Here is a 27,038-nt window from a genome sequence, read left to right on the forward strand (position 1 = left end):
GATTCATAAGTGTCTATAAAGTGGTTTCACCAGGCCTCTGAATTTTGCACGTAGTAGGCCTCCAAAATTTTTTTTAGCCATGTACCATAGAAACTAAAGCGAATCTCTGGGCCTGGAAGACAGACAGATACACAGCCTCGTCGTGGGAAGCCCATTCGGGTGCCCAGACCTCCCCTAGGGCCGCTGCAGCCTGCGTTCATCTTCGGCCTCCGCGGGCCAGGGCGGGCGGGGTAGACCAGAAGGCACTAAGCGCCTGGAGCCTGCACGATGATAAATATTGCGCAGACAGCCCATAAATAATTTGCATTATGTTCAGCTGACAACGCAGGGCGATTAATTTTAATAGCTACATATTTGCCTGGGCTGCTGCTTTCGTAGGCCCGGTAATGAAAGGCGAGAGGCCGCCCTGGCCCCGTGCTCATGGTCCCGGAAGGCCGCTGGGATGAATGGGAAGAAGGCCCTATGTGGTTTCTCCTCCAGGCAGTCCCCAGGGATCCCCGGTCCCTGTCTCCCCCTCCCCCCAGCCCTCTGCGTAGTGTAGAACTGGGGTGCCGCGCGAAGCCCAAGCAACCCTGAGGCCTCAAGCAACAGGAGCCACCATAATGACGCTGCAATTTGTCTGGGTGAGGAGAGCCACTTGTGGACAGGGAGAGCCTGCGGGGGGCATGCTCCCCACCCAGACCAAACCCCTAATGAATTCGGGGGTGGGGGTCCCAGTCCGCTTTGGTCCTCGGGAAAGTGCTGGTGTTTTCCAACGCGCCTGCTTATTTGCCAGTGGATCTTTAGCTTGGCGAGGGCTTTGGCGACCTCAGGGCAGGAGCAAGGGGCAAAACAAAGCCATGGGGTCCGCATACCCTACCCTTTTTTTGGTTGAGTCCTCTCTGCCCACCCCGCACGCGGAGGGAAGCCCCCCCCCCCAATGCTACTGGTTGCAAAGCACCGCCCGTGGAAAGGATGGAAAGAAAGGGTCCCGAGCAGCTCTTTAAAAGAGGGGGTGGGGAGGAGAACGCGACTAGGAAGGCCACCACACGGCAGCCGCCGCGGTCCCGCGGTGGCCCGGTGTGTGCGTGTGCGTGTCGATGTGTGCGTTGCGATGACAAAGCCCCGCTGCCGTCAGCAAGCTCCGGGCTGCTAAAGCGTGGGTGGGGGAGGGGAAGAGAAAGTAGTAGGGGGTGGAACCCTAGCTGGCGTAGGTAGTGGGGAGCTGAGGCTTCTCTGGAGAAAGAGTTCATTCACGAGCCACAGGAGTCTCCCCGGCCCGGCCAGGTGGAGCTGGCCAGAGCCAGCACCTGTGTGTATTTGCCTTTTTGGAAACAAGTAAGCGCATCGAGTATTACCATATTTTAATTGCCTTTCTCAAAGGTCATCTCTAATTATGGGTTGCGAGAAGGGCTGGCTAAGGGGTCTGCAACCCCTTGGAGTGTGTGTGGCCTCTGAGGCAGACAATGCTCCTAGCTCCGATCGAAATGCCGTTCCGAGGGTGTCCGCGAGCGCCTGCAAGACTGTCACGACGTGCTGGATCCACGCAGACCCGGCTGCGTGCACAATAAAAGCCGAGCAGGCGGCAGAGGGCCGTGCAGACCCACGGGTTTTCTTTTTAGAAACGGTGGTGCGAAGAGACTTGACAATAATAACACGCAGCAGGATTAAATCGGGGCGGGAAGAAGAAAATGCATTTTCGTTTCTAGGACTGAGAGGGTGTTTAACCCATCTGATCCTCCTAGAGACAGGTGCGGGACACACTGCGGCTTGGGACAACCTATTTTTTCATATTAATCTCTCCCCTTCTTTAAACATGGTTGTCTATTACAGTGAGAGGGAACAGTTTTAATGTTTATTCTTTTGTTTTATGGAGAATTATATCAGACTAGCTGAAAAGGAAAAAAACCGGTTGACGTGAAGTGGTCTTTTTAAAATATAACTTCGAAAGTGTGCGGGTTTTCCTTAGGATGCTTCCTCCTTGCCTCTTCTTTTTAAATCACTTTCAAAAACTCTTGAGGCAAAAGGCTGTACTCCGAGGGACCAGAGCAGAGGGGAACTTGGGTTCTTGGGACGGGATTGAAGCGGGTAGAAATTAGTACAGAGCTGTTGGGTTGAGGTGGGCACCAGCTTGACTTTCTCAGAAGAGCCTGGCATTTGTGAGTCACCAGCCTGTTTCTGGGAATCCCGCTTGCTGAAGCCAGGGGCCTGGGTCAGGCGTCTTGGAGAGTTGGAGGGTCTTGACTGCCTCTGCTTCCTGCCTGCCCCCACACCTGGCCTCCTGGCCTCCCCAGCAGCCAGCTCTGCTGGGAGGAAGGCAGAGCCAGATGACTGGTCCAAGGCCCCAGAGATCGCCTGGTTTTCTCCTCCCCTGTAATCATAACCAGATGCACTTAAACGCCTTTCATCAGAGGAAGCCGGGAGCCCTTAACAGGCAGCAATGAAAACCTCGCAAGGGCCTATCAACCTGAGTGGTGGGGCCCCTGAACCCATTTCTCAACCAAGTCAGCCTGAGTTGCTAGAGTGTAAGCTTTTGCCTCTGAGGCCAAGAAAGTTACCCAGTCCAGTCAGTTAGAGGTGCCAGGACTGCTGTTAGGTGTGTGGGTACAGACCTCATTGAAAGAAACAGGCAAAAAGGGAAGGCAGCAGCTAGCACTGAAGGTGTGAGCGGCTTAGAAAGTAAGGTGGAGGTGTTCCGAACAGTTTCCGAGGTACTCGAACCATCCTCCAATGCCACCACTCCCTACTAAACTCCAAAGTCAACAAAAGCAGCAATTGTTTTATTTATTTGTAGACCCTGGTACAAAGTAAGCCATTCAAATGTTTGGGCAATTCAACAGCTGTGATGAAAAAGCAAGATATGTTTAGGTTTAACATAAGAGCTCTGCCCCAGTGTTTGATCTCCTGGGACCTCCGTTTTTTCATCTGTAAAATGGGCATGGGAATGCCTATGTTCACAAGGTTGGGAAGAGATGAGATGAAGGAATTGCACAGGAAGTTCTAGGAAGGTCATAATAAACTCTCAGTAAATATCTTGCCATTGTCCTTCAAGAAGAATAGGGAGGACTGGGACTGAGAGTTTGGAATTCAGTCTGGGGTGGGGGGGGGGGCAGGGATAGTAGTCCCAAGCTGAGTCAAAGTCTTGCTTGCTTGGGGTTTGAATTAGAAGAAAGAATTGCATCTAGGGCTGGTGGTTTAGTAATGGGTGCTTTGGTGCCCACTTATGAGGTTGGAGGAGGGGGGCAGTGTACTGTACCTAGGATCACCAAAAAAGGAGGAGGAAAAGGAGGGGAGAGAAGGAAAAATTGTTGCCAAATGTGAATCCACCAAGTATGGTGACTCATGGAGTAATCCCTGTGCCACATGAGCTCTAGGTGAGGTACAGTGTGAGACTATCTCTGCCCCCTCAAGTGTGCATTAGAGGCACGGGGAGGCAGCCCCAAAGCTGTGAACAATTGGAGGGAGCCTTCGGTCTTAGTTTCTAGACAGGGGACTGAGACTCCTGCCCTGAGGCCAGGCTGCCAGAGGAAAGTGGCCAGTATTTGTAGTCTAAGAGATGTCCCTTCAGTCTTGACCCCCTGATTGCATTTAATCTATGACAAGTCCACCCCCTGGCATTAGGCAGGGAAAGGGTTGGGTTCTGCCTGGTTCTCCTCATTGTCATTCCAAATTCTGGCTTGTTCCACAGCTCCCTGTTTCTTAGCCTCCCCAACCCTGTCCTCACCAGACACCTACAATTCAGTCACTCCCCCCCATTGTAGGTTGTATTTTACTTTCAGCACTGGGGATCAAACCAAAAACGTATGAATGTCTGACAAGAGCCTACTAACACACACCTTCTTGTATTTGTTATTCACTGAGCAGGGTCTCTTAACGAGGCCCGGAACTTGCAGATATGGCTAGTCTCAAGAGCCAGTTTGCTTCATCTTCTCCCTAGGAGGGGCTAGAATTACAGGTGGGCCTTCAGGCCTACTGGGCATTTCTGTGGATTCTGAGGATCTGAACTCTAGCCCTGAGCACTTGGCTGGTGAGAGCTTTAGCCCTCAGCCAGCTCCTGGTATCCACTCCTCACCCACAATGAAAAGACCTTTCTAGGTAACCCAAGTTGCTTTTGAACTCCTGGTATCAAGGGATCCTCCTGCCTCAGCCTCCTGAGTCAGATGGTTCTTGTTCCTGCTCCTTAGCCAATGCTTGTGGTATTTGGGGTGGGGTGGGGGTGGGGTGAACAAGACCTTCTCTTCTTTATTCTTTCAGATTCTGTGTCTTGCAATCTCTCCCAGGAGGCCAGCCTGAAGGCTGAGGTCAGTGGGTTGCCTGCCTGGGGAGTGGGTAAGGAGTAGGCTCCCCTTGGGGTGATTCAGCAGGAGGGCCCTGTGAATAGAAACTCACTTGACAGGGGTGTGGCACAAGTCGGACTGTCAGGGTCAGGGAATAAAAAAAGTACAGGTCTGTAAAGGAACCAGGAAAAAAGATACCATAATGTGCGTTTATCTACCCATCCTTTTTATCTCTGAACCACATAGACAGACATCTTCATCCTACAGAAGACAAGAGAAATGTGGGGGAGGCAGAGAATAGGTGGAGGAGGCAAACCAGCTGATGGAAGGACTTTGCTCTCTCTGCTGCTTGCCTGAGTAGCCAATGTAGGTCATGAGGGAGAAACAGGGTCTTTGCTGAAGCTCCTTTCTGGGGAAAGAGAGTGTGAAATCTCTCAGGAAGGCAAAGGTCACTATGCTGCAGGGGGGTTGTGAAGATTGCAATGCTGTGAGACACATATGCCTATAATCTGGGCACTTGTGTGTGTGTGTGTGTGTGTGTGTGTGTGTGTGTGTGCGCGCGCATAGTCACTGGGTAGGTGAAGGAAGAGAACAGCTTTTGTGTATTTCCTTCTTCCACTGTGAGTTTTAAGGATTGAACTCAGGTCCTCAAGTTTGCATGGCCAGTTCTTTGATGTGCAGAGCCCTCTCCCCGGCACCAATACTTCTGTTTTTATATTTTTTTTTAGTGTGTGTGTGTGTCAAAGGTCAGCCTGCCGGGGGTTGTTTTTTTCTCCTTCTATGGTCAAGAGAATGGAATTTGGGTCCTTAGGTTAGGTGGCAAGCACCTTTTCCCTATGAATGAGCCATCTAGCTGGCCCCCATCTTATTTTTAGGTCATCCACCCTTTCTGCATGGATTTAGCAAGGTTCTGTGCCATGGTTCTCTCCTGCTGCATGTTAGGTGCAGGGAAGGAAAAGCTTAGCTTTTGTAGCTTTCTGAGCAGAAACTCAAGGCTCCCCTTGAGGCCTGAGCTTCCTCGAAGTATGGTGACCAAAGTGAGAGATAGCCCAGAATTCCCGAGCAGCACCTTGTACACCAACCAGAACAAGTATTCCAGCAAATAAGGCTGAAACTAGACCTGGCTTCAGAGGCCATGCTGTGTCACTCCTGTCATAGCCACTAGTTGCCATTAGGGTCATAGCCCAAGAAAATTCAAGGAGAAAAGACATATGCTACACCCCTCAAGAACGGTAGCAAAGAACTTGTAACCATGGGGGGGAAGGTCTCCGCAAGCACTCTTTTACTCTGTTTTCTTTACAATCCAGCTCTGCATCATCTCCCAGTCCCCACTCCCACAATTCCTCATCCCATTCTTCCTCCCCGCTGTCTCGGAGGGCCAGATCAGGCAGTCCCCTGCTATATATGTCTTGGAGACCTCGGACCAGCTCATATATGCTTCTTGGTTGGTGGCTCAGTCTCTGGGATTTGCATAAATTGAAACTGCTGGTCTTCTTATGAGGTCACTCTTCCCTTCAGTTTCTTCCAGCTTTTCCCTGATTCAACCACAGGGGTCCCCGACTTCAGTCCAATGGTTGGGTGTAAGTGTCTGCCTCTGTCTCAGTCAGCTGCTGGTTGGGCCTCTCAGAGGGCAGCTATGCTAGGCTCCTGTCTGTAAGCACACCATAGCATCAGTAATGGAGTCAGGCCTTGGTGTGCCCCCCCATAAGATGGATCCCAAGTTGGGCTGGTCTCTGGACCATCTTTCCCTCAGTCTCATCTCCATTTTTGTCCCCACAGTTTTTTTTAGACAGGCACTCTTGAGAGCTAAGCTTAATTAGCAGTGGCTGTAAACAGAATAGTCTACGTTCTAATAGATACTTATACCCTCCTGAGGCCTCATAAAATATATGGGGGCAGGGGGAAGCAGAGAGCTAAAATTAGGCCAGGGGAAAAAGAAATGCAGCTATAAGGCAAATATGGATTTTATGAAAAATAGAAAATATCAAAAGACAGCTAGCTCTCTCTGCGAGCTTGTCAAGTGTGGGAAGGAGGGAGGAAGGATTGGGTGGTGGGTCAGACAGCTTTTTGGCATTTCAGCATTGAAAGAGAACTAGGTAATGGACGAGAGTGCCCGTGTCTGCTGTTCTCTTTCACCTGCCATTTGGGGTGCAGTGTGAAGCATCAGTTCTCCATTGTTCCAAGCAACATTGTCAAGATTGCCTTACAAATAATCCCACACCTCAGTATATACATATCTTTATGGTACAAAGCTAGGAATAGCATCAGCATATTTCCTAAACTGTGTGTGGAAAGGGAAAAAAAACCAGGAAATTAATTGAATACTTACTGTTTGTGCCCCCACCTCCAATGTGGTTTTAAATACTCAGCACGGATAGTGTTGTAACTGAAAGGGGTTGGGTACATCTCCAGGGCCCCAGGTTCCCATTATCCTTGTCTCTAACCCCTGAATGGAGAGTTTGACTTCTAATTTCATGCTAGGGGTTTCACAGGCAGCATAATTGTATTTGCCTCTGCCTTTGATCTGCTGTTTCATTGTGGCTCTGACTAGGAGACAGAGATAAAAATGTGCTGGAAAAACATGATTTTGTCTGGCTTTGGAATCTGTGGTTATTATTTTCTCTGGCTCCCTTACGATGACATACCTTCCCTAAATTTCAAATGAGAATTATCCCCCTCCCCCATTTTTGAACATCCAAAAGTTCTCTCTGGGCTGTTGTCTCTTTCCTTAGAAAAGATACATTAAAAAAAATTATGTGTATGGGTATTTTGCCTGAATGTATGTTTGTATACCGTGTGCAAGGTGCACCTGCATAGGCCATAAGAGGGAGGTTGGAGCCCCTGGGACTGCAGATACAAATGACCATGAGCAGCCATGTGAATACTGGGATTCGAACCCAGGCCTTCTAGAGAGGCAACCACTGCTCTTAACTACTGAGCCATCCCTCTCACCCTAATAAAAATAACATTTTCAGCAAGAATTTGGGGTGCACCTTTTGCTGCTCACGTTTTAGATCTGAGTGGAAGATAAAGTCCCTACTAAGTAAAGAAGCCATAGGTGACTCCTGATTCCCCCTTTGTTGTCCTTGCTAGCACTTGACAATATGTATCTGGTTTTCCACAGCTTCCTTAAGGTGACCAGGGTCTACTAGCTTAGTTCTTACAGTGGAAGCAAAAGAAACTCAGATTTAGCAGGAACCTTATGGGTCAGAGCTAAGAGGCACTTGGCTTCTCAGGCAGGGGTTATCTTCTCAGGCTGTGTAGCGTGAGTACCTCACAAAGATCCCCAGCCAAGCCAGAGAATGTGAGCTGGAATTCATGGGTACCGTTTCCTAATTCTAACAAAGTTAACAAATAGGCTAGAGACTCAGACCAAAAGGAGAACACCACCTTGGCTCTGATCAAGAAGATAAAAAAGAAGGTGACATAAGGCAGGATGGCAGGCAAAAGGTGTCCTAAGAGCACAGTACACTAGCCTAAGTTTACAAGCCAGTGTCAATCAGCTCCTTGGAACAGGCCCCTACATTGGGTTTCTTTTCTCTCTCTCTCTCTCTCTCTCTCTCTCTTTCTCTCTCTCTCTCTCTCTCTCTCTTTCTTGCCATCTCTCATCTATAGGCTCTGGTGTTCTTACTCTTACCCTCTGATCTGGGGTAGAGGAGGGCAAGGGTAGTTTTGAAAGTAAGGTGGGATGATTTGGGGTATGCCAGAGAGTTTCTTTGGTCTTGAACATGTGGCCTCTAAGGTGTGCTGATGATGACGACAAGCCTTTGTGTACTTGGTCTTAGCAGTTGAGGATAAGACCTTACAAGGTGGTACAACAGAGCTCGACCTCCTTATGGATTTCCTGTAACCCCCAGGCGACACTAAGCTTACAGAGTGCCTGGAATGCACAAGGCACTGGGTTCGGGCCCCAGAAACTTCACTACACACAAATGAACACAATTTTGAAAGGAAACGTATTCAGCCGTACATCTGTAACGGATTCTCTCCATAGAAAGACAAAATTAAATTTACCTGCCTAATCTGCCCTTAAAACCAGAAATAGAAATACATAGACCAAGAGCATTCATGGGTTCCCCCCTTTTTGTGTGTGTGTGTGTGTTCTTTGGCCTCCCCCTCTGTGCTGAGAATGGTACTCAAGGCTTCTTACATGCTAGGCAACCTTTGTATCTCTGAGCCACACCCCCAGGCTGCTTGCCTGTCTCCTCCTACACTGTGGACACCCTTATCCCACACACTACCCTCACCCCTGCACAAGAACTTTGAGCAAGTTGACTGTGGTAGTCTGTTGAATGAACATCAGTTCCATCATGGTGACTGGGAATTCTTTTTCCTAAACAGCAGCCTTTCTGGAGTAATAACTGTTAATCTCTGAAACTATCCTCTGTTAGTAAAGTTTATATATATGCATGTGTATTTTCTAGACAGGGTTTCTCCGTGTAGCGCTGGATTTACTGGAACTCATTTCGTACTATAGATGAGGCTATCCTCAAACTCAGAGAGCCCTGCCTGCCTCTGCCTCCTAGGAGTACTGGGTGCCACCACACCCTGATTACTGTTTATAAATTCTTGTCCTTCCCCCTAAAGGCGATTTAAAAAGTAATTAATGGATCCTTCCCCCAGGCCTTTGATTTACGTCGATTTCACTTTCTTTTTATTTATGTCGATTTCACAGTCCTTTTATTCCCGTCTAGACATTTGCAATTCTGCCTTTCCACTAAAATTGTAAATTGCTAGAAGACCCAAGGTGTCTTTTTAAAAAATTCACCTTTGCACTTCTGTATTCTCCTAAGTCCTCAGCAAGTTTTCCTTCCATGCATTTTATATCTTTAAAAAACGGACACAAAGTTACATCCTTCTCCAATCCAAAGCTCTTATAAACAGTGGTAACTTTCATATCCTGTCTTGTCCTGAAAGAGCTTAGTCTGGAAAACCCTTGAATGCTAGGGACTGCGCTGCAGGCCTCACCAGCCCACATGGCCCACTGCCTTTGAGGACAGAGGCCCAAGTTCCGGGCCATGGGGACCAAGCACTGTGTTCAGAGTTGCTAAAGTGCTGGCCATCGCAATGGGAGAACAAGAGCCGGTTAGTCGGAATTAAAACCCGCACTGGCGACTCGGGGAGAGAAGTTAGTAAGCTGCGACTTCCCTGAGGGTCTCAGCTCTTCTGTCGCCTGTAGGAAGAGGGTCCACGTGGCCACAGTGAGGGGGGGTTCCAGAGGGAGCACAGGCGGCACGCTTCGGGAGCTTATGGACTGTCGCCAGCTCCCTTCCGACAAAGCCTGTGGCTCTGTGGAGCCACCGCCGGGGGCAGCACGGCCTGCGCCTCCCGGTCAAGATGGCGGCGGGCGCGCAGCCACGCGGGCCACTGGCGCCCGGGAGAGGTGGCTGCAGTCCCCAGGCCGGCGCCGCCGCGTGCGCTGTCCCTGGGCGGGAAGCCGCACCTCCTCGGGCGGGAGCGACCCAGGGGCGCAGTTCCTCCACTTCTTTAGACAGCCCTGGTGCACAACGTCACAGCAGACTACTTTCTCAGACTCCCAGTCTGCCGAGGACCTCCTGGTATCAGGAGGTAGGGCCCAGACTCCCAGGAACAAGGAGTGTGAGGCTGGCTTCCAGCTTCTGCACGGTGGACAGAGGAGCAGGCCTCACACCCCAGGCATTTTTTCCCCCAACCTTGGAGAACAATTTCATAATATTCCTAGCAACCCTTTATGAGACACCCCCCCCCCAGAGCCGTTGAAGTCACCAAGAATGTCTTGGAGAATCCATAGTATTATCTAGTCAAAGCTCCAGAATAAGCGAGGCCCCCCCCCACCCCCAACCTCGCACACACACGTTTGCTCTGTCTTCGAAGTGGGCTGCCTTCCTCCTAGAAACCTTAGGTCCAAATGACTAGAAATGGCTTTGACGAAAGCTGCACATTCTGAGTAAAGTTGAGAGGTCAGGACACCCCCCCACCACATTCCACCCCAACACACACACACCAGGGAGAGGCTGGCGCAGGTGTGTGTGTGTGTGGGGGGGTAAGTACCCAGAAAAGCTTGCCTATTACCTTTTGTAATTGTTGCCTGTCACCTCCTAACACCTCAAGGTTCTGTCTGAAGTTCCCACCTTGCCTATCAGCTCTGGAAAGAGGCTGAGTGCTAAGTTTTGGGTTTTGTTTTGCTGAAATGAAGTCGTTCTGCATAACATTCGAACTGGCTTGTTATTCGGAAGGAAAACTCTTCCTCCACCCCCTCCTCAGCCGCCACAGCGGCGACTCGTTCCTCCTTCAGCAACTCCCCCTTTAATTACCTCTCTCTTGCCCTAGTTTAGGCAGCCCCTCGGCACTTTGTTCAAGTACAGCCATAAACCCTGGGCTAACCCTAATCCTCGGTGGTCCTGACCTTCCCTGCCGTGGGCATCCAGTCCGGCCGGCCCTCGGGCTTTCCTGCTAGTCGTGTGCCAACTGTGCTCTCTCCTCTGTGCACTTATGCTTTTCAAAGGTACTGTTTTACCCAAAAAGAAAAACTTCAAATAAATAAAAATAAATAAACAAATCGGATCCAAAACCAGAGAAGTTCAAAACAGCCTATAAACGAAGGATCTGGGCTCTGAGTTGGGTTCATCCCACCATTGAAACCAACTATCGGGGGGGGGGGGAATTTTTTTTTCTTGAGACAGGGTCTACGTAGGCTGCCCCGGAACTTGCTCTGTAGACCAGACAGGCCTCACTCCCTGAGATGTTTGCCTCTGCCTCTGGGATTAAGGCAGTACCCCACCCGGGCAAGCTCAACCATCCTATGCCTAAAGCTTTCACGGAGCCATGAATCCTAGTGCCCTGGCTTCTACCTAAAATCTCTCTGGGTGCCTGGTGAACCTCACCTGCACCACCGCCTCTAATCCCTGTCCAGCTCCGTCCCTCTCTGGAAGCACTGTAACCTTAAACATCTAGACAGACTGCCGGCCGAGCTGGTTTCGGTGACGACTCCCTGGAGACAGCAGCCTGGAGCAGCAAGCCCCATCTGCAGTGCAGCTGAACGAGTTAAACTGTCCTAGGCTTGAGCGGTCGGGGTGGGGCCTAGACCTGAAAGAACCGGCGGGAGCCTTGGTCAAGCCGGGCCTTGGGGATCCCTAGTTTCAGGGTCTGAGTCCTTTCATAAAAGCTGTTTGAGAGTTTCAGAAGACTCATTCCTTAGGGGGGAGGTGTCCCTCCTAAACCCGACCTAGAGGAGGTTAAGGACCTCCTGGACCGTGAGGAGGCGTCTGTACCTAGCAAACTTAGCCCTGAAATGTTTGAACCTTTGGCTCCATTGCCTAGAAGGGGCCACGATGCAGGCAGGCAAGAGAGACTCAGTTCTCTGTGTAACCCCTAGGTGAGCTTTGGTTACTCTAGACTTCGCAGATAGCACCCCCGCCCCCGCCCCAGCAATTGCCAGCACCCAGGGCCTCATAGGCTACTGCTGTCTTAGCTTCACCGACCCTGCCTGGGCCTCACAAAGGCCTTGTGGGGCCCCGGGCCGACCAGAAGCGGCCACCATTCCCAGATCTTTAATTATGCTCGGAGACCCTACCCTTCCCCCATCCCATCGCCGGCTTCCAGACCTTTAATCAATTTCACGATATTAAATATTAATTTCCCGCCAGCCACGCTTTCTCGAAGGAGGGGGGGAGGGGACACACAGGGCAAAGGCAAGAAAAGGATGGCTTTGCTGGGTGTGACCAGGGTAACGGCGTGGAGGACACGCGGACTACTAAGTGACCGTGCCCAGAACTCAGGAGTCACAGTGTTTGCACCCTGCAACTGGGGAACTTGGGGAGTTATGAACGCTAAGGTGCACGTCCTCAGGAGAGGCAGCCAGGTGTGCAGAGTTCGGGTCTGCTGGGTGACGGCCCCCTGCTCTGAGGCCCCCTCCCCACCTCCAGCGGCGAGTCAGGCTCACACGGGCCTGTGGCGCGCTGCGATGATGGATCGCGCCTGGCGGGGGTGATTTGGTGTTGATCGCACATTATCACTGGCAGGTTGGACTGGTTGCTGATGGACGACTTCTAGCGGCGGTAGCAGCAGCGTCTTCAGACACCGTGCGGTGATTCGCTCGCTTTACAAGGGTCTTTCCCCCTACCACCCTTCTCACCACCTACGCATGTTGGGAGAGTCTAGGAGAGAAAGAGTGGGGGTCTTCCCGTCCGCAAGACCACCCACCTCGGTGGTCCGGGACCGGGTGTGGGCCGCAGGCCCATTGAGGAGGGGAACTAAGAGGTCTATCCTACTTCCCATTTCTCCTTGCCTTACAGCCTGCCCACCTTCCGCTTCCCCATCGGAACACGAAGGGCCTAGGTCACTTGGCCGGTGATTTCCTCGGTGCCCAGCCCAGTCCGCAGGGGTGCAGGCTCCCTCTCCCTGCCGCCCACGACCCTCTCAGGGCTCCCAGCAGTGGAGGCGTTGGGGTGAAGCCCCTCCTTGCTTCGTTTTCTAAAGGGCCTGCAGATACAAAAGCGGTTTCGTAATGCCTTCCGTCTGCGAGAGCCGGAGGACCTTGGCTGACCTTTCGGAAACTGATTGCAACTGCCTGTTAACAGCCCGTACTGACCGCACTGAGCGGAGCGGAGGACAATCATTTAAATGACAGACGGCGAGGTGGCCCCGGCTCAGTCGAGCGGCCTGGTTAAGCCCGCCCCTCCCCCCAAGTTACCCCCCCCAGCTCCGGGTGCACTGCGGGCCGTGGCCAGCTCTCTGGCGAGCGGGGAGGGCGCACCGTGCGCGCGTGTGAGTGCGTGTCTGCGATTATGGGCCGAAGGGTTAACCCTTTGCGGAGTGGCCGAGGCCCTTTGAAGCCGAGCGCTGCCGGCTTAATCTGCCATTTGCAAAAGGGGAATAAAGAGGCTGCCTTGTCCAACTATCCCTAATGGGTAAACTGTACCCTCTTAGCGTGACCCGGGCACTGTCCCTGCTGCTGCCAAGGAAAGATCCCGACCCTTGGATCTTCTGCCATGGCGCTATGTAACCTCCCTGCGCTTTCCTCCTTTTCCTCACAGAAACAAGGAATAGCGCGGGGACAGCGCAAAGCGTCTAAAGGCTTCGAGGTTCGCGATGCAGTGGACGTGGGTGTTCCTGATGTTTTCTGTTTTGAAAACTGGAAAAAGGGGAGGTGGGCTCGCAGTGGGAAGGGCAGGTGGGGGAGGGGAGACTGACGACAGGGCACCTCGGGCCCCTCTCCTTCTCTCTCTCTCTCTCTCTCTCTCTCTCTCTCTCTCTCTCTCTCTCTCTCTCTCTCTCTCTCTCTCTCTCTCTCTCTCTCTCTCTCTCTCTCTCTCTCTCTCTGGAGAGATCGCCAGCTGCTCTCCAACAGGCAGCGCCCTGAAATCTATTTAAAGAGAGGGAAAGGGGAGGAGAACAAAGGGGGAGGAGGGGGGCGGCGAGAGAGCAGGGAGGATCCGCCGCTCCGCGGGCACATCAAGCGCTCACATCTGTACACTCCGCGATCGATGGGGAGAATGGATAATATTTGTCAGCTGCAGACCTTTCTCTTCCCGGTTCCCAGGGAGGGGGCGAGGGAGGGGGAGGGGCGGGCAGACCAGGCGAAGAGAGGCCGCGTCAAGGACAGCGCGCCTCCCGCTGCAGCCGCACGGAAACCCAGTGCCCAGAAAGCCGGCGGATTTTTTTCTCTTATTATCCTTATTAATTATTTTTTATTATTCCACAGCAGCCAGCGAGCGCTCAGCCGCGCCCCTCCCCCGCTCGCCTGCCGCCTCCCTTTGTTGATTTTCAGCTGCGAGCGTGGCGGGCCCGAGCCACCGCCGCCGCGGAGCACGATTTGCTCTTGCGCCCTGGGTCGCAGCTGCGGCCCAGGAAGTCAGGGCTCCGCCCCCGCCCCCGCCCCCCGCGGCACGGCAGATCCTGTCCACCAAGCATACACACACACACACACACACACACACACGCACACACACGTACACTCATATCGTACTCATCCGTGGCCAGCCACCAGGCTATCCTAGCAGTACTTTGTGGCTTCGCGTACCCCAAAGCCCAGGCGCTGGCTGCCTCAACCTGGAGCCAGCCTTGGGCCGCACACCGGCCTTCACCACCCCCTTCCCGGCCGCGGCACTCTGATGCCGCCACCCTCACACATGGTCTTCATTTAGCACACTAGCGGCTTGCTTCCTCTCTGCTCTTCTCCTCGGGGCTTTTCGGAGCGAGGAGGGAGGTTTAGAGGAAGTTAGAAACCTTGCGAGCCCACGGTGAAGGGGGAAAACCCTCGTTCGCAGTCTGAGCTTCCGAGAGACAGAGGGGAGCGTCCCACGGGGGATGGGACAGAGCCTAGGTGTCCTCCCCTTCCTTGAATGTTAGGAAGGCTAAGTGAGAAGTGGCAGTCAGGAGAAAGACGGCAAATTTGCCTCCATTCCTCTTTTTGCATGTTATACCTTAAAGCTAGTGGTACCCTCAGCTAGGTGGAGACGGGGATGGGGTAGAGTGGGAGTTGATGGGCCAGGCAGTCATCAGACTCACCCAACCGTAATGGCTAGCTCACTGAACCTTTCCCTTTCACCCCAGGTTGAAAACTTGAAACGGATGACCCACCAATTGGCCTGGGTCCACTGTGTTGCGGAAGATGGGGGAGGGGCGCTGTGCAGAGATTCAGGGTTTATTTGTGTACCCTCATCTTCCTGCGATACCAAGCCCGCCAGAGGTGGCGTCTCTGACTGCTCTGCGGTCCTGGGCAGGGCAGGAAGCTGGCGCGGCCGCCGGCTGGGCAGGCACCGCTTGGCCTAGCCGGCTGTTCGCTGGAACTCGCGAAGCACCATCACGCTGAGTTGAGTTCCCAAGACTCCGGCCTGGTCACCCTGAGCCGTTTTCCTACCACATTGTCAGTTGGCCTCTCTCGGAAGTCTCCCGACCTCCCGCCATCTGCTTTTCCCTTCCGACCAATCTCGGGAACTTCGAAATGCATTCAACCGCCCTTTCCGAGATTCAAAAAGTTTTGTGTTTCCCTGGGGGTAGCAGCCTAATGCTTCCCCGGTTTCCCGGAACAAAGCAAGCATTCAGCGGGGAGGGGGACAGGCTGAGTCTCCCCTCCCAGCAGCACCTGGCGACTGTGCAGGTTCTGAACACTCTCTTTAGAATGCAGGTGGCCTGGTGTGAGGGTGGGGGGCTTTCTTCTCTCGGTCTCTGCCACAGAAGTCTCGCCGGGTACCTGAGAGGACACTTGTGTTTGGGTTAGGTTCCCACCCCGAGCTAGGAGGGCGCACACAGGGCTGTTTACAGTGTGTCTGCAGCTGGAGATCACTTGCCCACACTTGACAGCGCAGGGCACCCTCGGGCTGCCAGACCCTCGGGCACTTCGCCCGAGGCTTTCCGCAGCACAGTGTGGGCAAGAAAAGAAGAGTGGTCGCTTCGAATTTTGAGTTTTTGCAGTCCATAGACACACCACCACTACTACCATAACAACAGGCTGGATCGGGTAGTCTATCAAAGGAGTTTAGGGGAGGAGTGAATAGTTCACAGAGGGATTCAAAGCAGTCCTGGGGTTCCCATCAGACAGCCTTACCCCCACCCCACCCCACAGTCCCTGGTGCGCCCTGGACTCCACTGGCGACTCAGAGGTGCCTTTCTCTCTGGACAGCGCTCCGAAGCTCCACCTGCCTTTGCCACCCTACGCGATAGACTTCTCACCCCAAGCAAGGAGGGAGGGCTACCCTAGCCATGACCACGAGCGCCCCGGCCTTCTCGGCGGTGCAGCTTGGCCTTAGATCCTGCTCCAGCTCTTCCCTTCTCCCCGGCCTGTGGCCGGCTCCAGGCGCCTCCTGCGCGGCCTGAAACTTGATCCCGTGTCGGAAGGACAGTATGTAAACACCAGGCGCGCTCCGAGAACCCGCGGGAGGGGCCGAGAGAGGGCCGCCCCGGCGAGCAGCTCCGAGGCCCCGCGCCCCCTCCTGCCTGCTCGCCCGGGGCGTGATCGGCAGGGCCGCTGCCTAGCTCTCTGCCTTCCCTGTTGGCTCAGCTAATTGGAGCCGCCGCCACTGTGGCGGCCTCTTGTTGAATTTTCTAGATCGCAACCGTTCAGTCGTGGCTGCCTGCGGCTCCCTTCCCCCTCCCACAGCTGTTATCTTGGCCAGCAACTTGTTGGTGATGGGGACAGTCCCTCTACTGACCCTGGCGTCAGACTTGGAATTCACTTCAGCAGTTCTGGGAGTGGTTTTTGTTTGTTTGGTGTGTGTGTCTGGGTGTGTGTCTGTGCGTGAGTGAGTGTGTGTGTGTGTTTGTGTGTGTGTGTGTGTGTGAGAGAGAGAGAGAGAGAGAGAGAGAGAGAGTGTGTGTGTGTGTGTGTGAGAGAGAGAGAGAGAGAGAGAGAGAGAGAGAGAGAGAGAGAGAGTGTGTCTTGGTGGAAGTGTGAGGATTCCCGCCAGGATTCGAGGTTACTGGTGCTAAACCAGGGAACCTCTTGGCAGAAAGCCTTTATTCTCAATGCCTTGCACCAGGAAGTAGCAGCAGTCCAGAGGGCCTCCAAGAACAACTTCACTAGCTTTGGTTCCTAACAGGAAAACATTACAAAGGGGTAGGGCGGTGATGGCAGGAAAATAATTCCCTCTTACCGGGTCCCTTACTCTAGTTTACATCACAATTTGGAACTTAAGTATGCAAGTCCCTCGAGCCTCCCACACTTTGGTGTCTAGGCCACCTAAATGCCACCCTGCACTCTGAGTTGATGTACCAGGCAGACAGATCTAGGAAAAACAACACGCTCTGGGTGCAATTCTCCCAAGCTGGGTCAGCTTCAAGCCTGTGGTGCTCCCCACCCCCCAGCCTCTTCTGGTCAGTCATTGATTGTCACAGCCAAACATTTGTACTGGATGCTGTCTTATCGCTGCAGCCTGGATACTAGGGGCCTATAAGAGGCTCGGAGTTTGGCCTTGTGGCCGAGTGGGACTAGCAAGTAGTTTGGTAGACTCAGGAAGAAACTGCTGATGCTGGTACAAGAGCTCAGTTGTTTTTTATCCAACATGCCCATAGATTGATTGGTAGTGGATTTCACAGGCCCCAAGGCCCATGTTAGGAAAAGCAGCAACCCCCATCCGAGAAGCACATGCATAGACACAGGCAAACTCCCAGGGTATGGGTGAGTGAACCACCATTGGGGATCTTCCACAGCCACAGCCAGAGAGAGAGAGAGAGAGCAGCTGCTTTTCCTGTTTGGGTTCTGGGAAGGGTGTCTGTTCCCACCCTGGCTTTGATGGTTCTCTGACAACTGTTAGAAAACAAAGACTGGAGACTGTAGCTCATTGACTGTCACATTTCCCAATACCTCTGGTCTTCGCCTCCGACTTTTACCCAGATAACTACTATGAGGTTTTTCTGAGGTATCTTCCCAATCAGTTTATACTAGAGCTCAGTTTCCCACTCCTTCCCTATTGGTTTAAACTATGATGAAAAGGAATTTCACAGAATTGATCTAATAACTTGATGTGCGGGCTGGCACTTCAGCGGGTCAAGTTCACTTAGGGTTTTGTTTGTATCCAAGTTCTCCAGACCCTTCAGCTAAAGTTTCTGTCTTATTGTCAGTTTTTCTTCTATTTTTATAGTTGGGGGTGGGATTTTTTTCGAGATTTCTGAAAAAAAATGTTTCCTCTCCTTCACCTCTATACCTAATCAGTCTGGGAATGCCTTGTTCCCTTTTTAGGATAAAGCATATTTCTATGTTTTGATAAGAAATAGAATAATTGGTGTTCCTCTTCAGGCCTGAAAAGATAATTATGCATCCCAGGACCTTGCTGTTTTCTGTGTGTTTAACAGATGATCTTGGTTTCTTGGCCCCTTCCTTCTGTCACACCCATCAACTCCCTTGCCACCAACAGGCCTGAAGGCACCAAAGACCCCACAAGATAGGTATTCGTGTTTGTTTTTTTTATCATACCAAGAATATCCTGAGCCAGCCATTGGGATTCCTGCTTCATCTGCCTGAAAGCTTATGCCAAGAGCTCCCCATGGGGCCTGTGGTGATGGATGTCTTGAGGCCTAGGAACTGGAGCTATCATGATGGGAAAAGTTGAGCGCCTGCATGCATGAACCAAAGGAAAGTACAAACAGCAACCAAACAACTCCATGCACTTGGCTGGCTGACTGCATGCAAACGACTCTCCATCCCTCCTCCATCCATCCAGCAGTCCGTAAAGCCCACAGGCATACCATTTAGTTGGCTTTGCTTTATTTAGCTCAACTTAGGAATGGTACCCTTAAGCATATCAGGAAGCTGAGATGCAGCCACGGCTCCTCACATCCCTTGGCGCCTGCCTTAGCGTGGCTGAACTTGCCATTCCTGCCTTTTTAGGAGTTGCTTGTAGTCTTGAATCAGGATCACACTGTGACACTTCCCCAGGGGTCCCTAGCTATTGATTTTTAATATCCGTATTCAATATTGTGTATTAAATATTGAATCCATGCATGAGAGGATGCGATGCAAATCACCAGCCGTGCTTGTGACTTTAATAGTTGTTTTATTGCCCAGAAACCACAGTTGGATGCAAGGCATCCTGCAGCCAAGGCTGGGGGTGGTGGGAGTGGTACAGGGATGGCAGACAGGGGGGAGGGCTGAGCAAAGCTGGGCCCCCCCAAGGCCGACTTGAGACCTCTGAAATAGCTCCTGCCGGAGGAATAGAGTGGCTCTTCACAGTGTTTGCCTAAGGGCAGCAGAATGGGGGCCCACTCTGGGTTTCAATAGAAAGGGCTGTGTCTACTGTGTGAGACACCGCAGAGGAAGAGGTGTGGAGCCATGTCCTTCCTTCCGGGACTTCCCTAACTGGATGTCTGTTCCTGGCTAGTAACCACCCTTCCCCTCTCCACACTCACCCCAGGACCCGCACACAGGACTGCTGAACAGGAAACCCTGGGCCTACTCCACTAGCCGAGCTCGGTAGCCTTAGTATCATGTCCCAGTCCACTCGCCTCTCTTAACCTCTGGAGCCATTTTTCTCCTCTGCCGCTGTGGGGGACGGGTCTGCACTGTGTCCCTTACAGTTAGAGGGAGCTGCCCGTGCACAGGAGATAATATTCAGGGGAAAGCCTTTTGTCTGCAGCTGTCCCCAGGTAGGCAGGCTGAGGGATTAGTGCTGGCTTTCCCTTTCTGTTCCCCCCCTCCGGTCCCCCCCCCCCCCCCGCCCGTGTCTTCTTTCGAGCTCCCCAGGAGCCACCCAGGCTCCGAGACACCCATTTTCTCCACTATGCTAGACAGTCAGGTTTTGAGGGGACCACTAACAAGGAGACAGGAAGGGCCAGAAGACGTATTTAGATATCGCAGAGTCTGGGTACAGGCAGTGTGCATGTGCAAAGCTAACAGTAGTGGCGAAGCCCTTGGTTTCATCTGAGGGAAGAGAGACTGTTTTGCAGCTGGGAGCAGTGCAGCAGAGCTGGCGGTAGGTAGCTGGAGGGGAGCAGAGCCTGTTAGGTACTGATTGGCCCAGCGTGCCAATCTGCTTGTGGCCAACAGCCTTAGTACCTACTACGGGTCTTTTCTCAAATTGCATTACATACAGTACTAGTGGTTGAGGGAAGCCCAGCTTGGTTCCTAATTGCTGGAAAGCCAGAGTGTGGAGTGTACTATAATGGTACCGCCATAGGGAAGCCCAAATGGAAACTCAGTGGACCGTGGCACTCCTGAGACCACGCTCCACCTATAAACCTGTTTGTTATCTTTGTCCCAAGCTAGAAGAAAGGTGGGTGACAGAGGGGCCTGGCTGGGTCCAAGAAGACTGCCCCAGGGACTCCCTCTTCTGCTGGAAGTTCCACACAGCTGACTCGCCCCGGACCGACAGAGATCAACTCTGGCAGCAGGGCCCGCCAAGAGTCGGGGTGTGCGTTTGTCACTAGGCACATGAATGGAGATATGCCAGGCAGGGCCTGGCTGCGCACGCCTCCGCGCCGGGGCTCAGGCGGCTGCTGCAGCCTGTGTTTCCGGGTCTGCGGCTGAGCCTTCCTGGCGTTCTCCCCTGGCTTTGTCTCACTGCCAGCTTCTCGCTTGTCCTCACCAGTCTCCTGGGTCCATGGGTCGCGCTCTGCCTCCCGGAGTACGCCTTTGCTCTCGTGCAGCTAGCTGACTTCCCGAAACCTAGCCTCTTCTCACGGGTTACTGGACACTGCCTTAGGGTCGTTGTGTGTGTTCACTTCTAGAAGGTTCCAGTCTTTAGAAAAATTGTTCTCAGGACTACGAGACAGGAGCCTCAGAGGGTTTGGGTTTGCTTCGCTCCGATCCAGGCCGAAACTGGCGAGGGGGCTTTTATTAGACTTCCTACTGCAGAGTCGGGGGGGGGGTGTTTGTGGCCCTCTCCCTACACACTGGAGACTGTTAGTCGCCCTGATGAATCTGGGTGTCTACTGTCCTGCTGGCCGGACTTGTAGGCTGGGGTCCGAGTACCCAGAGTGCACGCGCACGAGCCAAAGGCAAGGACCCGCGGTGGATCAGCGGGCTGGGAGTGACTGGGCTGAAAGCCAGCGAACACCTGGAAACACCCTAGGCCTCAGGGCAGGTGACACCCTTCGGAACCCCGACTCCCTCCTCCCCCCTCCCCCCCTCCCCGGCCCTCATGCGGTCGGCCTCTGCGGCGGAAACACGGTCCAACTCCTTGAAAGTAAACTTGCCGCGAGCTGCCAGGGCCGGGAGAGAGGGAGCGAGCCGGCGGGGGTGTCTGCGTCGGGGAGGCCGGGAAGGCTAGTGTCAAGTTTCAGCCCCTAATGACAATCGATGGCGAGGTGCCAAGGCCCTGGGAAACGGCTGGAGGGGAGCGGGTGTGTGTGGTGGGGGGGGGGGGACGGAGGCGGGTTGAGTGAAAGGGACCACGCCACAGGGCCCAACTTGCGAACCTCCGAGACGCGAGGCGCCCACAAGGGCTGAAGGAGGCGTCGGGGGCGGGGGCGGGGGTGGCGGGCGGGGAGGGGCGCTGGAGGAGCCGCGGGAGTGGAGCGGAGCGCAAGCATCTTCCGCAATCCATTCATGCACTGAAGCGCGTGCAGAGCTGCTGCTCGCTGCCATTGTTACTCGCGGGCGGTGTGGGAGCAGAGCCTCCACTCTGGCGAGAGATAAATGGCCTCTGACAGCCCCTCCTCGCCAAGAGAGCTCCTCGGATTTCACCGCGCGGCGGCTCTCAGGTCTGTGCCTTGCTCGCTTCCCGGTGAGAACCTTTAAATCAGCCTCCCCGCCCTCCCTTCTCCCGGACTCTGTCCCCCCCCCCACCCTCTCCGGCCGGGCCAGAGCCCCCCCAGGGGGTGCTACGCACAGGCACGGGTCGTCTCCCCGGCCGGGGTTACAAAGTGGGGGCGCCGAGAGGACCCAGGGGCCGCGGGTGGGGAGAAGCAGCTAGCGCCCCCCACCCGGGCTCCATTCCTCCGCCCGAACGCCCCGCCTCCGCGCCCACAAGATGGATCAGGCTACCGTGCGGAGAGCGGGCTGTAAATATTTTAAAAGTCTCTCGCGCGCCGGCGGTAATGGCTTTCGCAGTTGGAATGTGTGCTAGGGAAAGAGGAAGGGCGACGTTTGTGCTGTGTTGAGGGTTGGGGGAATTGTTTCTACACCCTCTCCCTAGGCTCGGGGTGGGTTATACCGCCAGAATCCCGGGTTTCCCGCCCCGCCGCGTCCGGTGATAGCATCTAGAACACCAGTCGTTAAGGGACTTGAGTATATAGCAGGGCGACAAAAGGCCCATTCGAGGTGACTCCAGAGCCACTTTCTTCTTCGAGGGAGGTCTCTCAAGGTCTTAGGTCTGAGACTGGTCCGAAACCGCTGGTCCAGGTCCACTTCTCATGGGTGATCCGGGGAGGGCGGGAAACGCACAAATAAGAGACCCTTGAGTTTGCGTGGTCACTAAAAGCGGGGGCTTGGGTTTCTGCATCAGGGACAGGTCCCGTTTGTGTCTTTAGTCCCCTTCTCAACTCCCCTGTAAAGCCTCTATCCGCTCAAAAGGCGCCATCCACTCCGCATTTAAATCTGAACATAGCTATGTGGCTAGTTGGGTTCGAAACCTGGGTGGGGGGGCGGGAAAAGGTCGGGGAGCAGAGAGGTTAATGCCCAGGGTTGGTGGCAGTCACGTGTGGGCACTCTTTTGCTTCCTTGGTTAGTGTAGGCTTGGAATCTATAAGGCTGAGCCCAGCCAGATAGGAGAGGATAGGAGAGGTGGGGGAGGGGAATCTAGTCTTCTCTGTCGGGAGAGACTTAATGGGCACACCACAGGGCGTGTGTGAGGTGAGGTAGTTGCCTTTGCCCACAGCAGCTTCTTGGCAGAGCAGGGGCGCCTTGGTGCTTGGAGCTGGGGCAGGCCAGGTACACCAGGTTCTCATGGAAGGCTCCGGAACGTGGGCCTAGGCTAGGACTTCTCATCTGTATCCTCCACCTGGCCCTCCCTCGACCCGCCAAAGAGTGGGTGCAGGAAGCCTTTCCGGGGCGCCAGGGCTGCCTTAGACGTTCCAGTGCGTGGAGCTCTCGGCTCTGGCAGCTGCTCTTCCAAGGGCTTGTGTTGCACCCTTCTCGCTTGTTTGTCTCGTGTGAGCCTCGTAAACCGCCCTGATTTATTACCCAGACTAAATGCTTAATTTGTGAATATGAAACAGATTAAAAAGGGCGGGGGTAGGGGGCTTGAGGTCGGCATATTTTAGCAATCAGACCAAAGCAGCTCGGCAGATGTTTCAAATTTGTCGACATTTTCAGGCTCATGTGGAAAGCCAGTCAGAATGGTCAAGAGATCCTTTTTTTCCTGCCTTCAACCTGAGAACTTGGCAGTGATCAACAGGAGGTGATTAGTAGCCACACAGAGAAAAAAGACACCAGCAGTCAAGGAGTTAACCGAGGCTGAGCTCTTCACCTCCAGGATCTGGGTGGAGGGGATGGGGGCCTAGGGTCACAAAGGCAAGCTGATCACAAAGTCTGGAGGGGGCCTAGCTAAAAAGGCCCAAGTATTAGAAGGTAACTTGAAAGAACAAAGTCGAGGGTCCATTAAAAGTTAATTCAGTAAATAAACTTCAGTGGCGATAAAACAAATGGGGACCGATGGCAACTCCAACTTAAAATAACCAACAGATAATAGAAATACGTAGCTTTGATGTGGCCTAACCATGTGCTTTCCCTTTAGGCAGGTCCCCACAGTGAGCGGCCCAAGTCAGGCCTCTGCGGAGCACCCTCTCCCTTTGAAAAGACCCCATGTATACGGGCAGTGCTTTTTGGCGTTTGTCATTTGGGAGCAACTTCACACATCAAAGGCGCCCACACTGTTCTTTTCAGTTCCCTGCTTCCACTAGCCCAGTGAAGCAGATACAATTTCTATAAATTGGCCTTCTCCTCTGGGTTTTGATTGATCATCACCATATGAGATTATTGAAAGTCTAATGTCTTATTTCACTTTCTCCAAGGGGTGAGGAGGGGAACCGTTTATTGGAAGTCGGGCCACGTGAAGACTCCCGTGTTGTGCAATAGTAATTTCCATTAGTCTGGATTTATCAACCTCCTGAAACTCCCCAGCATTTCCTGTGGGTGCCTCCTCCCTTCCCCCTCCAGGGCTGTGCTTCTGTGACTGTTCACAGGTATAGTCCACACTAGAGCCTTCCTATTGGGAAGGAGAAAATGGGTGTTGACTAACCTTAAAGGAACAAAAGATGTATTTTTAAGCATATTTTATTCCAATGCTCCAAATCCCTTCTTTGGCCTTTGTTTTCCACTCCAAACTTTTTGTCCCCCTTTTGCCTGGATGCGATCTTTCATTTATTTAAAGTTGATTATGGCGCCTCTGTCTTGTCCTGCACCAGACAAAAGCTTAGGGAAAGTCAAAGAACGCGTTAATTATATGTTTCTTGTAAACTGACTTTTCATTTCCCCCTAACACATTTAGCTGGCTTGGTGTTTAGTTTAACACTCAATTGCTGCAAATATGCTGCTTAAAATGCTGTCTTTATTAAAACAAATAAATGAATTCAAAGACCTTTCTAATTTCAACTCTCGTGGGCTAGAAACAGGAGAGAAAAATGGTAGGAAAGAACATGGGCTAGGAAAAGGTAGCAGGGAAAGTAGAGAGAAAAGGCACCCAGATACGAGCACACACATGCACACACACACACACACACACACACACACACACACACACACACACACACAAAGGCTGCATTCCTTCTGACATCTCTCCCTGCAGCCATGTTGAACTGGTCTATACAATTGTCCCTGGCTTCGCCCTGCAGCTTGCCAGCCTGCCAGAATTTTCCATCACTTGGTGCCTAAGGCGGTCATTAGCTCAGAATGGACAGCCCTCTACCTGCTGGCCGCCAGTCACTTATCAGCCAGGGGAGGCTGGCTACAGGCTCCTACATCAAGCCTGGGTTCCATTTGTTCAACCTTAGAGGGGTTCTTGGTATTTGCCCCTGGGTGAGTTGGTACCTAATTAAACTCTACCCAGGGCAGCTGAGGGGAGGCTGGGAGGACAAGGCAGTCATTACTTAAGCAGGGAAAGTGACTTTTCTGAGAGCTGGAAGAAAGGGAGCCTCTGATCACTTTGTTTACTCTAAGCAGAGCTTCAGACACCACATCAATGACAACAGGGAAATAAGGGGAAATGGGAACGAAGGGGAAAATCCAGAGACCACAGACCCCTAAACCCAGGCCTTGTCATCATCCAGAAGCAAGAGGGAGGTTTATCGGAGCTCTAGACAACACTGGCTGCGGGGTGGTGGTGGTGGTGAGAAAGATCCAAGTGCCTTTTGTGGCTTTGGAGTCATTGCTCATGTGTTACAGGCCTGTGTACTCAGGCTGGAACTGTATAAATGGCCATGGAGACAGAAAGGAACAGATGTGTCGAAGAATCCAGTGACTGAGTGTGTGTGGTAAAGTTACCCTGAGCAGCACAGAGGAACAGGAGACAATGATCCACTTAGGCATAGGCCACAGAATCCCAAGGATCAGAACTGGGGGGAAAGGGCTGGCTGTAAGCAAAGGTGGTAGTTGTGGATCTAGAAAGACCTTGGGTCTTCTTTAAGCCCTGGTGAATTCAGAGGGTGAGAACATTCGGTCAACGGGACAAAAAAAGTGAAACCAAGTACCAAGCACAGGTAACCAGAGTTAGAGGACTTGTGGTTGGAGAAAGGGGTTCTTTCGGGCCCACTATTTTACCAGTTAGCGCACTTGCTTTATGCAAAGCAATATGCTGGACATCTGGGACCACGAGTGCTAGAACCGTCAAATAACCCAGCAGGGCGACTCCTTCCTTTTATGTGCAAGATAACAAAGGACATAAAGGACTGTGGGTGAGCTGCTGAGGATGTGGAGAAGGAAGTCAGCCACTCCCTGAGCTCCACTTACCCTTTGCCTGCGGCTGGTTTCCGGAAGGGATATGAGGCTACCAGCCTCTTGGGGCCAGGAACCTCTCTACTTCCAACCTAAACTGTGACGAAGCTCCAGGGCCTTCCAGATTGTTCTGTCTGGATGGTGGCAGAGGTCACATGAGTCCTTTACTTCCCCTTCCTTGGAAAGCCAGCCTTACTTTATTTCCCCTGGGGGCCAGGCCAGAGAGATTTTGATGCAAATCAAGAAGGCAGCTTTTCAAGTCAGGACTAGCCTGAACTGCTGCCCCAGACCAAGAGAAAAGAGCAGCTTGCACTGCCCCCCCATCTTCCCCCTCCCCCCCCTTCAGGAACTTGATAAGGGAATACTGCCTCCCTTAACAAAACAAACTTGGGAATCTCCAAGGTTTCGAATTGTGAGGGGAGTCCCCAAGCAGAGAATTCGAAGTGGCTTAAACACAACACCCCCTTCCCTGAGCACCGTGCCCCCTAGATTCCACTCGCCCCTGGGGGTGTTTCAGTGTGATCACAGGTGCCCTCCTTCGAGCCATCTGGCCTGGGCCCAGCCTTTTGCTCTTGGTTTCCCTAAGCACTGGGGAAACGCGCTGCATCCGTCAAAGCGCATTCCTAAACACTACCGGGGAACTGTAAGAAAGGGCTAACAAAGAGGCTAGGAGTGCTCGGGCAGTTAGCGTACTGAGTCTGTGGGCCAACAGGGCTGGCCCAAGTTCAGTCAGACTCTCTGGCTCTGGGCCAGCCAGAGCTGGCAGTGTGCCCTCTCCGGCCCACTACTCAAACCTCACTGCCCCCAAGTTTGGGCACCCGCCTCCCCGCCAGCCTAAGTCTCCGAAACCCTCCTGCCCCTCCGCAGTCCTCTCAGAACACTACTTCCTCATTCTGGGTTAGGTGGATCTTTCCAGGCTTCGGTGAGAGCTTTCCTAGAGTGAATAAGTTGTCAAAGAGCAGGATCCCTTCCGGTCTTCAGAGTGGTCCGGGAGACTGAGGATGGCCTCTGTTCCTTTCCTGGTAGCTTCGGGATTTGAGTAGTTGTGAACACTTGGTAACTTAGATCTGTGTACGTTAAGGTCCCGCAAGCAAAAGTTCCCAATAAATACAAACAGCGGGTGGGGGGGGGGGGGAATGGGCGTCAAATCACGTGGTTCTTCCTGGGTGTTGAGCTGAGTCTTTCAGTCACTAACCTTTAGTTTAAGTCTCTTTGGTCTGTTTAATACTATGCTGATGGCTCTTGCTAGGGAGTGGGAGGAACACCCCAGGTTTCCAGGAATCGGCTTCCTCTCTCACACAAAAGCTGGGAGAAAGTCTTTGTTTTGGAGGGGCGCTCTTGACACTTGGCCCAACCTTTCTGGAATTAGATATGGAGCCCAGGTATTCTTGAACTCCTGCCTAACCCTTCAGAGTCCTGGATTACAGGTGAATGCGCACCACCGTGGCCAGTTCGTGGCCAGTTCTGGGCAGCACACGGGCTTGTGCTGCCCAGAGCTC

General features: G+C 52.9%; 1 protein-coding gene across 2 annotated transcripts in view; it reads left to right on the forward strand.

The window, feature by feature from the left end:
* The window catches only part of BCOR (BCL6 corepressor), a 117,191-nt gene that overhangs the window by 7,346 nt on the left and 82,807 nt on the right, over positions 1–27,038 (forward strand). The window contains exon 1 of one of the 2 annotated variants that reach the window (XM_080911053.1): positions 21,272–21,371. The exons of the other annotated variant lie outside the window; for it this stretch is intronic. The gene's annotated coding sequence lies outside the window, so the exon portion shown is untranslated. Of the gene's footprint in view, positions 1–21,271; positions 21,372–27,038 lie in introns of those variants that run through there. 2 annotated transcript variants of the gene reach the window in all.

This window comes from Micromys minutus (genome assembly GCF_963924665.1).
Source record: "Micromys minutus genome assembly, chromosome: X".
In the NCBI taxonomy this organism is placed as follows: Eukaryota; Metazoa; Chordata; class Mammalia; order Rodentia; family Muridae; genus Micromys; species Micromys minutus.